The sequence below is a fragment of the Rattus rattus genome, chromosome X (assembly GCF_011064425.1).
Source record: "Rattus rattus isolate New Zealand chromosome X, Rrattus_CSIRO_v1, whole genome shotgun sequence".
NCBI lineage: Eukaryota > Metazoa > Chordata > Mammalia > Rodentia > Muridae > Rattus > Rattus rattus.
The window spans coordinates 12,476,912-12,487,599 of NC_046172.1; the positions used below are offsets into that span (position 1 = coordinate 12,476,912).

Here is a 10,688-nt window from a genome sequence, read left to right on the forward strand (position 1 = left end):
TGTTTAAATGGTTTATCTGTTCCTGATTTAACTTCGGTACCTGGTATCTGTCTAGGAAATTGCCCATTTCCTGCAGAATTTCACATTTTGTTGAATATAGGCTTCCGTAGTAGGATCTGATGATTTTTTTAATTTCCTCTGGCTCTGTAGTTATGTCTCCCTTTTCATTTCTGATTTTGTTAATTTGGACACACTTTCTGTGTCCTCTGGTTAGGCTGGCTAGGGGTTTATCTATCTTGTTGATTTTCTCAAAGAACCAGCTTTTGGTTCTGTTGATTCTTTGTATAGTTCTTTTTGTTTCTACTTGGTTGATTTCAGCTCTGAGTTTGATTATTTCCTGCCTTCTACTCCTCCTGGGTGTGTTTGCTTCTTTTTGTTCTAGAGGTTTTAGGTGTGCTGTCAAGCTGCTGACATATGCTCTCTCCTTCTTTCTGCAGGCACTCAGAGCTATGAGTTTTCCACTTAGCACAGCTTTCATTGTGTCCCATAAGTTTGGGTATGTTGTACCTTCATTTTCATTAAATTCTAAAAAGTCTTTAATTTCTTTCTTTATTTCTTCCTTGATCAGGTTATCATTGAGTAGAGCATTGTTCAACTTCCATATATATGTGAATCACCCATTTTATGATCCTTACCATAAAGGGCCCATATAAGGTTATTACAATCTTAGCTCAGATGATGGCTAATATTACATGTCTAGTTTTCCGTATCAGGTGGTACCTTGCTGGCTGATTAAGCATCATCTTTGGGATTATATCTGAGAATATCTCCAGTGGATAGTAACATTCCATTAATAGAGAGTAAAAAGATATAGATCAGACAGATCGATGGAGCGAGTAGCGCCTTAGGGAAGAGAAGACTGATGTCTGCCCATCTAACCAGTCAGGCAGAGTTAATTTGCCGTCCTTTTACCGTTTAGTTATATTTGGGCCCATAAGCAATTAGTTTATAGGAACTTTGAAGGTGAAACAAAATCACCTTGGTGATAATTATATCATTTATATTATATATAATTACTATGCAACATCCTATTTTAGTGTTTTAGGAAAGTGCAGAATAGAATTTTTTCTTGAGTCTGAGATAGCTCAGTTGGTCAACTGCTTGCTGTGTAAGCACGGGACCTGAATTCTAGCCCTAGCCCCATATAAGCCAGGCAAGATGGCTTGTGCTTGTAGTCCCAATACCAGGAAGCTGAAGAGAGCAGCTTCCTGAAGCTTGTTGACCAACTGGCTTGCCCTAGTTCAGGAGCCCAGTGAGTGACTCTGTCTTAAATGAGCAAGATGAACCACTTCTAAGGAACAGCACTTCAGGGTGACGTCTGGTCTGACTATTCTTGCACACCTGGCCTCCCTTCCCAAACATACATACACATAACCATAATGTATTTGACAGAAACACACACAATGTATGCAAATTTGATTTTGAAAAAAATTGACAGTACTGGGGATTGAACACAGAGCTTTAGATTTAATAGGAAATTACCTCTGAACTATATCCTTGGCTGTAAAATTTGTTCTTTAACACTATTTTGTCTCTGTGAAAAATATTGATAGGGTAGGGGGATGTCTTAGATTTCTATTTCTGCACAAACATGATGACAAAGAAGCAAGTTGGGAGGAAAGACTTTATTCAGCTTACACTTCCACATTGCTGTTCATTACCAAAGGAAGTCAGGACTGGAACTCACACAGGACCTTGGAGGCAGGAGCTGATGAAGAAGCCATGGAGAGCTATTACTTACTGGCTTACTTCCCCTGGCTTGCTCAGCCTGCTTTATTATAGAACCCAGGACTACCAGCCCAGGGATGGCACCACCCACAATGGGCTGGGCCCTCCCCCACTGATCACTAGTTGAGAAAATGCCTTACAGCTGGGTCTCATGGAGGCATTTCCTCAACTGAGGCTCCTTTCTCTGTAATAACTCAAGCTTGTGTCACATTGACATGCAAAACCAGCCAGTATAGGGGCCTAGACTGTTTGGGGCCAATAAGGAGACAATTAAGATGGGGAGATTGAGAGGGTAATGAAGAGGTGAATTATGATCATATTTTATAATATTTATACATAAAAATATCATGAACCCTACTCTTTTATGCAGATAATACATACTAATTTTAAAAAGAGAACTCAGAGCATGTCACTTTTCTATTTAAAGTCTTATAATGACTCTTGCTGTCACTTAATCCTTCTCATAGCCTAACAACCCCAGCACTTCCCAGCCCCTTATATGCTTCATACTTAAGATTCTCTCTACTTGGACTGCCTTTGCTTACACAACTGTTTGCTCATTAAAAAAGTTTGTCAAATGTCACTTTCTCAATGAGGCCTTTTGAGCTCTCACTATTTGAAAATTATATGAGGATGCATGAACATAGGCACACTGACACACATGCATATAGGCACACAGGTACACAGACACACTGACACACATGAACACAGGCACACTAACACACATGCACACAGGGACAAAGGCACACTGACACAGGGACATAGGCACACTGACACAAAGGCACACAGGCACACTGACACACATGCACACAGGCACACTGACACACATGCACATAGGCACATGGAAACAGACACACAGGCACACAGACACACTGACACACAGGCACACAGGCACACTGACACACAGGCACACAGGCACACATTCATACTTGCACACAGGCACACTGACACACATGCACACAGGAACACTGAAACACATGCACACAGGCACAATGAAACACATGCACACATGCACACAGGCACACCGACACACATGCACACAGCCACACAGGCACACATGCACACAGGCATACAGGCAAACATGCACACATGCACACAGGCACAAAACAAACTTACACACAGGCACACTGACACACACAGGCACACAGGCACACTGACATACACGCACATAGGCACACAGGCACACTGACACACAGGCACACAGGCACACTGACACACAGGCATACATACACTCCCGCACACTGACACATGTACACAGGCACACAGGCAAACAGGCACACAGGAACACAGGCACACTGATACAGATGCACACATGCACACAGGCACACTGACACACTTGCACACAGGCGCACTGGCACACATGCACACAGGCACACAGGCACCCTGACACACAGGCACACATCCACACAAGGACACAGGCACACAGGCACCCATGCACACAGACACACAGGCACACATGCACACAGACACACATGCACACAGGCACACAGGCACACAGGCACACAGGCACACAGGCACACAGGCACACAGACACACAGGCACACAGGCACACAGGCACACAGACACACATGCACACAGGCACACAGGCACACAGGCACATAGGTGCACTGACACACATGCACACAGGCACACTGAGACACATGCCCACAGGCACAGTGACACACATGCACACAATCACACATGCACACATGCATCCAGGCATATAGGCACACTGGCACACAGGCTCAAAGGCACACAGGCACAAAGGCAGACAGGCGCACTGACACACATGCACACATGCACACAGTCACACATTCACACATGTACAGAGGCACACTGACACACATACACACAGGCACACATGCACACATGTACAGAAGCACACTGACACATAGGCACACATGCATACGGACATACTGACACACATGCACACACGCACACAGGCACACTGACACACAGGCACACAGGACACGGACACACAAGGACACATGCACACAGGCACACTGACACATAGACACACATGCACACACACAATGACACACATACACAGGCACAAAGGCAGACAGGCACACTGACACACATGCACGCATGCATACACGCACACTGACTCACGCACACAGGCACACAGGCACACAGGTACACATGCACACAGGCACATAGGCACATAGGCCCACAGGCCCACAGGCTCACTGATACACATGCACACATGCACACAGGCACAATGGCACACAGGCTCACAGGCACACAGGCACAAAGGCAGACAGGCACACTGACACACAGGCACACAGGCACACATTCATACTTGCACACAGGCACACAGACACACATGCACACAGGCACATACACACTGCCACACACATAGACACACAGGCACACATGCACACAGGCACACAGGCACACAGACACACATGCACACAGGACACACAGGCACACATGCACACACATACAGGCACACTGACACACAGGCACACAGGCACACTGACAGGCACATGCACACAGGCACACTGACACACATGACACACAGGCTCACAGGCACAAAGGCAGACAGGCACACTGACACACAGGCACACAGGCACACAGACACACTTGCACACAGGCACACAGACACACATGCACACAGGCACACAGACATACAGGCACACAGGCACACAGGCACACAGACACACAGGCACACAGGCACATAGACACACATGCACACAGGCACACAGGCACACATGCACACATGCATACAGGCACACTGACACACAGGCACACTGACACACAGGCACACTGACACATGTGCACACTGACACACGTGCACAGGCACACAGGCAAACAGGCACACAGGAACACAGGCACACAGGCACACTGACACACAGGCACAAAGACAGACAGGCACACAGACACACATGCACACAAGCACACAGGCACACTGACACACATGCACACAGGCACACAGGCACACTGACACCAATGCACACAGGCACACGGACACACTTGCACACAGGCGCACAGGCACACTGACACAAATGCATACAGGCGGACTGACACACGTGCACAGGCACAATGACACACTGACACACATTCACACAGGCACACTGATCCACAGGCACATAGGCACACAGGCACAAAGGCACACAGGCGCACTGACACACATGCACATGGTACACTGACACACATGCACACAGGCACACAGCCACACTGACACCAATGCACACAGGCGGACTGACACACGTGCACAGGCACAATGACACACTGACACACATTCACACAGGCACACACTGGATCCACAGGCACATAGGCACAGGCAATAAAGGCACACAGGCGACTGACACACATGCACATGGTACACTGACACACTGCACACAGGCACACATGCACACAGGCACACAGCCACACTGACACATGCACACAGGCACACAGCCACACTGACACCAATGCACAGGCACACGGACACACTTGCACACAGGACTGGACACACATGCACATAGGCACACAGGCATACTGACAAATGCACACAGGCACACTGACCCACATGCACACAGGTGCACCACACACACACACACAGGCACATTGACACACATGCATACATGCACATAGGCACACTGACACAGATGCACACAGGCACAAAGACTCACTGACACACATGCTCACAGGCACACTGATACACATGCACATAGGCACACAGGCACAAAGCACACACACTGACACACATGCACACAGGCACACAGGCACACTGACACACATGCACACAGGCACACAGGCACACAGGCACACTTGCACACAGGCGCACTGACACACATGCACACAGGCACAGAGGCACACTGACACACATGCACACAGGCACACTGGCACAAAGGCACAGTGACACACATGCACAGAGGCACACTGACACACATGCACACAGGCGCACTGGCACACATGCACACAGGCGCACTGACACACATGACATGCACACAGGCACACATGCACACACACATACTGACACACGCACACAGGCACAAATGCAGAAAGGCACACTGATACACATGCACACATTCATACACGCACACTGACACATGCACACAGGCACACAGGCACACTGACACACAGGCACACATGTACACATGCACACAGGCATACATTCTCAAAGGCACACAGACACATATGCACACAGGCACACATGCACACAGCACACAGGCACACAGGCACACAGCATACAGGCACACTGACACACATGCACACAGGCACACTGACACACATGCACACAGGCACACTGAGACACATGCACACAGGCACAATGACACACATGCACACAGTCACACATGCACACATGCATCCAGGCATACAGACACACTGACACACAGTCTCAAAGGCATACAGGCACACAGGCAGGCAGGCGACTGACACACATGCACACATGCACACACGCACACTGACTCACGCACACAGGCACACAGGTAAACATGCACACAGGCACATAGGCACACATGCATACAGGCACACTGACACACAGGCACACATGCAGACCAACACACTGACACATGCACTCATGCACACAGTCACACTGACACACAGGCACACAGGCACACATGCACACAGGTACACATGCACACACGCACACTGACACACACACACAGGCACAAATTCACAAATGCACACTGACACACATGCACACGCACACTGACACATGCACATAGGCACACAGGCACACTTACACACAGGCACACTGACACACAAGCACACAGTCACACATGCACACAGGCACATATGCACACAGGCACACATGCACACAGTCACACAGGCACAGAGGCACACAGTCATACAGGCGCACTGACATACATGCACATAGGCACACAGAGACACATGCACACAGGCACAGTGACACACATGCACACAGTCACACATGCACACAGGCACACATGCATACAAGCACACAGTCACACAGGCGCAATGACACACATGCACACACGCACACAGGCACACAGTCACACTGACACATGCACACAGGCGCACTGACACACAGGAACACAGGCACACAGGCACACCGACACACGCACACAGGCACACAGGCACAGTGAATCACAGGCACACAGTCACCTTGACACACATGCACACAGGCACACTGACACACAAGCACACAGGCACACATGCACACAGGCACACATGCACGCAGGCGCACTGACATACAGGCGCACTGACACACAGGCACACAGTCACACTGACACACAGGCACACAGGCACACATGCACACAGGCACACATGCACACAGGCGACTGACATACAGGGCACTGACACACAGGCACAGAGGCACACATGTACACTGGACACATGCACACAGGCGCATTGACACACATGTGCACAGGCACAATGACACACTGACACACATTCACACAGGCACACTGATCCACAGGCACAAAGGCACACAGGCACAAAGGCACACAGGCGCACTGACACACATGCACACGGTACACTGACACACATGCACACAGGCACACTGACACACTGCACACAGGCACACATGCACACAGGCAAACAGGCACACATACTCACAGGCACACAGACACCTAGGCACACAGGCACACAGGCACACAGGCACACAGGTGCACTGACACACATGCACACAGGCACATAGCCACACTGATACCAATGCACACAGGCACACGGACACACTTGCACACAGGCGCACTGACACACATGCACACAGGCACACAGGCACACTGACACAAATGCACACAGGCACACTGACCCACAGGCACACAGGTGCATTCACACACATGCACACAGGCACATTGACACACATGCACACATGCACACAGGCACACTGACACAGATGCACACACACAACACACATGCACACAGGCACACACACATGCACACAGGCACACAGCACAAAGACACACAGGCACAATGACACACATGCACACAGGCACACATGCACACAGGCACACATGCACACAGGCACACTGACACAGATGCACACAGGCACAAAGACTCACTGACACACATTCTCACAGGCACACTGATACACATGCACATAGGCGCAGAGGCGCAATGACACATATGCGCACAGGCAGACATGCACACAGGCACACATGCACACAGGCACACAGGCACACTGACAGATGCACACAGGCACAAAGACTCACTGACACACATGCTCACAGGCACACTGATACACATGCACATAGGCACACAGGCACAAAGACACACAGGCGCAATGACACACATGCACACATGCACACAGGCACACATGCACACATGCACACATGGCACACAGGCACACAGGCACACAGGCACACAGGCACAGAGACACAGTGACACACAGGCACACTGACACACAGGTACAATTCACCTTATTATAACACACTTAGTATTTCCACTGCCATGAAAACAGTGTTTTTGTCATTGGTATTCACTGCTGTCCCTACAACCTTAGGATGGGGTCTGATCAATGCCTCTTATCAACTGTCTGATACCAGTTTCTGTATAGCTCTGGCTAACCTGAAACTCATTATGTAGATAGATCAGGGTAGCCTAATCCTCAAAGGGATCCATCTGCCTCTGCGTCCAAGTATTATAGGTGTGTTCTTCTATACCAGGATAGTAACTGTTTTTTTTTTAAGTATTTTTACTTGTATGTAATTTTATATGTATGGGTGTTTTGCCTGCTCACATATCTGTGCACTACCTGAATGCTTGTAACCTCTAAGCCATCTCTCTAATCCTTCATTATTAACTTTATTATTGACTGATACATGAGAACATAAATTTCTACATGTCAAAGGAGTATTGTGTGATTTCTTATAATAATCTCTACATTTTTTAACAGTTTTTCATTCATTAAGTAATAAATCTAGTCATTTTATCTCCTACTATCCTTCCTCAATCCTACTCTGTCTCCTGAATGGGATACTTCTTTATACAGACATGTCTACTAATTTGTCTTTTTTGTGTCCCATTGTGTTTAGTTAGAGCTTCTTGCATGAGAATGGGTAGGTTTTTTTCTTTTCTTAAGATTTATTTTATTATTCTTTATGTATATGTATGTGTGCTTACATGTATGTGTGTGTGCCATGTGCATGCCTTGTACCCAAGGAGTCTAGAAGAGTACATTGGGTCACCAGGAACTAGAGTTAAAAGAAGTTGTGAGTCTCAACTGTGATGCTTAGAATCGAACTCAGGTACTCTACAAGAGAAGCAAATATTCTTAACTGCTAAGGCATCTCTCCAGCCCTCAGTAGTGGCCTTTCAGTGTTCTGCTTTTAAATTCTTATCTTTGTTATCGATTGAATGTTAATATTCTTCTCCTTTGTCCTAAAGCCCTAATATTGTGTCTTCCTCAGGGTTCATTCTGTTGGGGCTTGACACTGAGCTTTTAATTTGCCTTACTGAATTTTTAATTTCCAGTAATTCAGTTTGGTGTTTCTTTAGTCTTTCCGTATCAATATTGAATTCCATTTCAATATTTTGTACTGTCTTCCTTCGTCCATTCAGCTGTTTTCCCCCTTTCGGAATTCAGATGGGATTTTGTATCCTCACTGATTTCTTTGAACATATTTATAATTAGTCTCATGAATTCTTTGGAATTTTAAGGTACTCCCATAGGGGGCATTACCGAGAGGAGACATGCAACATTGCATTTTCCTGTTTCTTATGTTTTGATGTGCAAATGTTTGCAGTATTCAAAAGGAGATAGTTTTTGATGGGTTGAGGTATCAGTTTTCCTCTCTTACACTTGTGCTCAGAGCACCAGACTGGATCCCCAAGAGTACAATGCTGTCACAGCAGTAGTCACTATGCAGGCACATGCCTATTAAGATACTGTGAAGTATTAGTGAAATACAAAACCATCGCTACTTAAACATTGATGGTTTTGAGAAGAAGCACTGTTAGTGTGTGTGTGCTAATATATCAGTGTGCATCTGAGGAGAAAGCACAGTATGTCTAGTGCTATTGGATTGATAGAAAGGACAGAAAACATGGATAGGAAGGGAGTGGCAGCAATCATTGGAGGACATGAAGCAGTTTTTACTAACAGTTGGCTGAAAGGGGAAGGGTAAAGACATGAGATCAGGTAACATAGAACAGTCCCAGTTCTCAGAAGACATAAGAGATTCCCCTGTACACTAGGCAAGCCTTTGCTATTAGGGAGTTTTAAGGAGAAAGGAAAAGAACAGATGTGGGAAGAACAGAGCAGGACCCAATCTGCTTGCTGAATTGATACTTTGGTATTGAGTAGAGGAGGAATAAATGTGAAGGGGAGTTGTCTCTGGGTTTGGAAATAAAGTGAAGAAACACTAACCAGCTTGATTGCTGGTCTGGTTTGGAGGGTCTGGGCATTCATTTCCAGGGTCCCAGAGCACACTGGCTTGCTTTCAGGATTTTCTTGAGATGTCCGGTGGCAGATGCCAACCATGTCCTAGGTTTTGTTTCCAGGTATATCTTCGGGAAGCCAGCTTATACATGGGGTTCCAGTCCAGGTATATGGCTTCAAAGATGGATTCTCAGATGTCATTTACACATCTGGGTGTTCCATAATGGGCTGATTCTAAATGCTGACTTCACTCCTGTGTAGTCCTTCCAGTTGTCTAAAATACTACTTTGAGCTGATGTGAAGTTCCTCTGCAAATTCTGGCTCCCAGGAGTTTTTCTGCTCACTTAATATTGTAGTGTCCATTTAAAGTTCCTTTACAGTATTCTCATGACTAACCTTTATTATATAGTTTGTACGACTCTTCCTGAGTTTCCCCAAGAGTATACCTCAAGAGTGTGTCTTGCCCAGCCAACCCACCTATACAGCATGACACCTCACTAAGTGCTCCAATGAATTCTGAGTACCATCCACCCAGCACTGAGAACAGTTTTTCCACTATCTCCTTCCATCATTCCTGTTGCTGTGTGGAGTCTGCCCTGTTTTTCTGCTGTTTAAAGTATCTATTAAGGAGTGGTCAAGATGGCTTGAAGGTTAGAGATGCTTACAACCAAACCTACAACCTGAGTTTAATCCCTGGGACCCACAT

General features: G+C 47.0%; 1 protein-coding gene across 1 annotated transcript in view; it reads left to right on the forward strand.

Annotated features, from left to right (window-relative positions):
* Fam120c (family with sequence similarity 120C) overlaps positions 1-10,688 on the forward strand; it is a 107,709-nt gene that overhangs the window by 10,218 nt on the left and 86,803 nt on the right.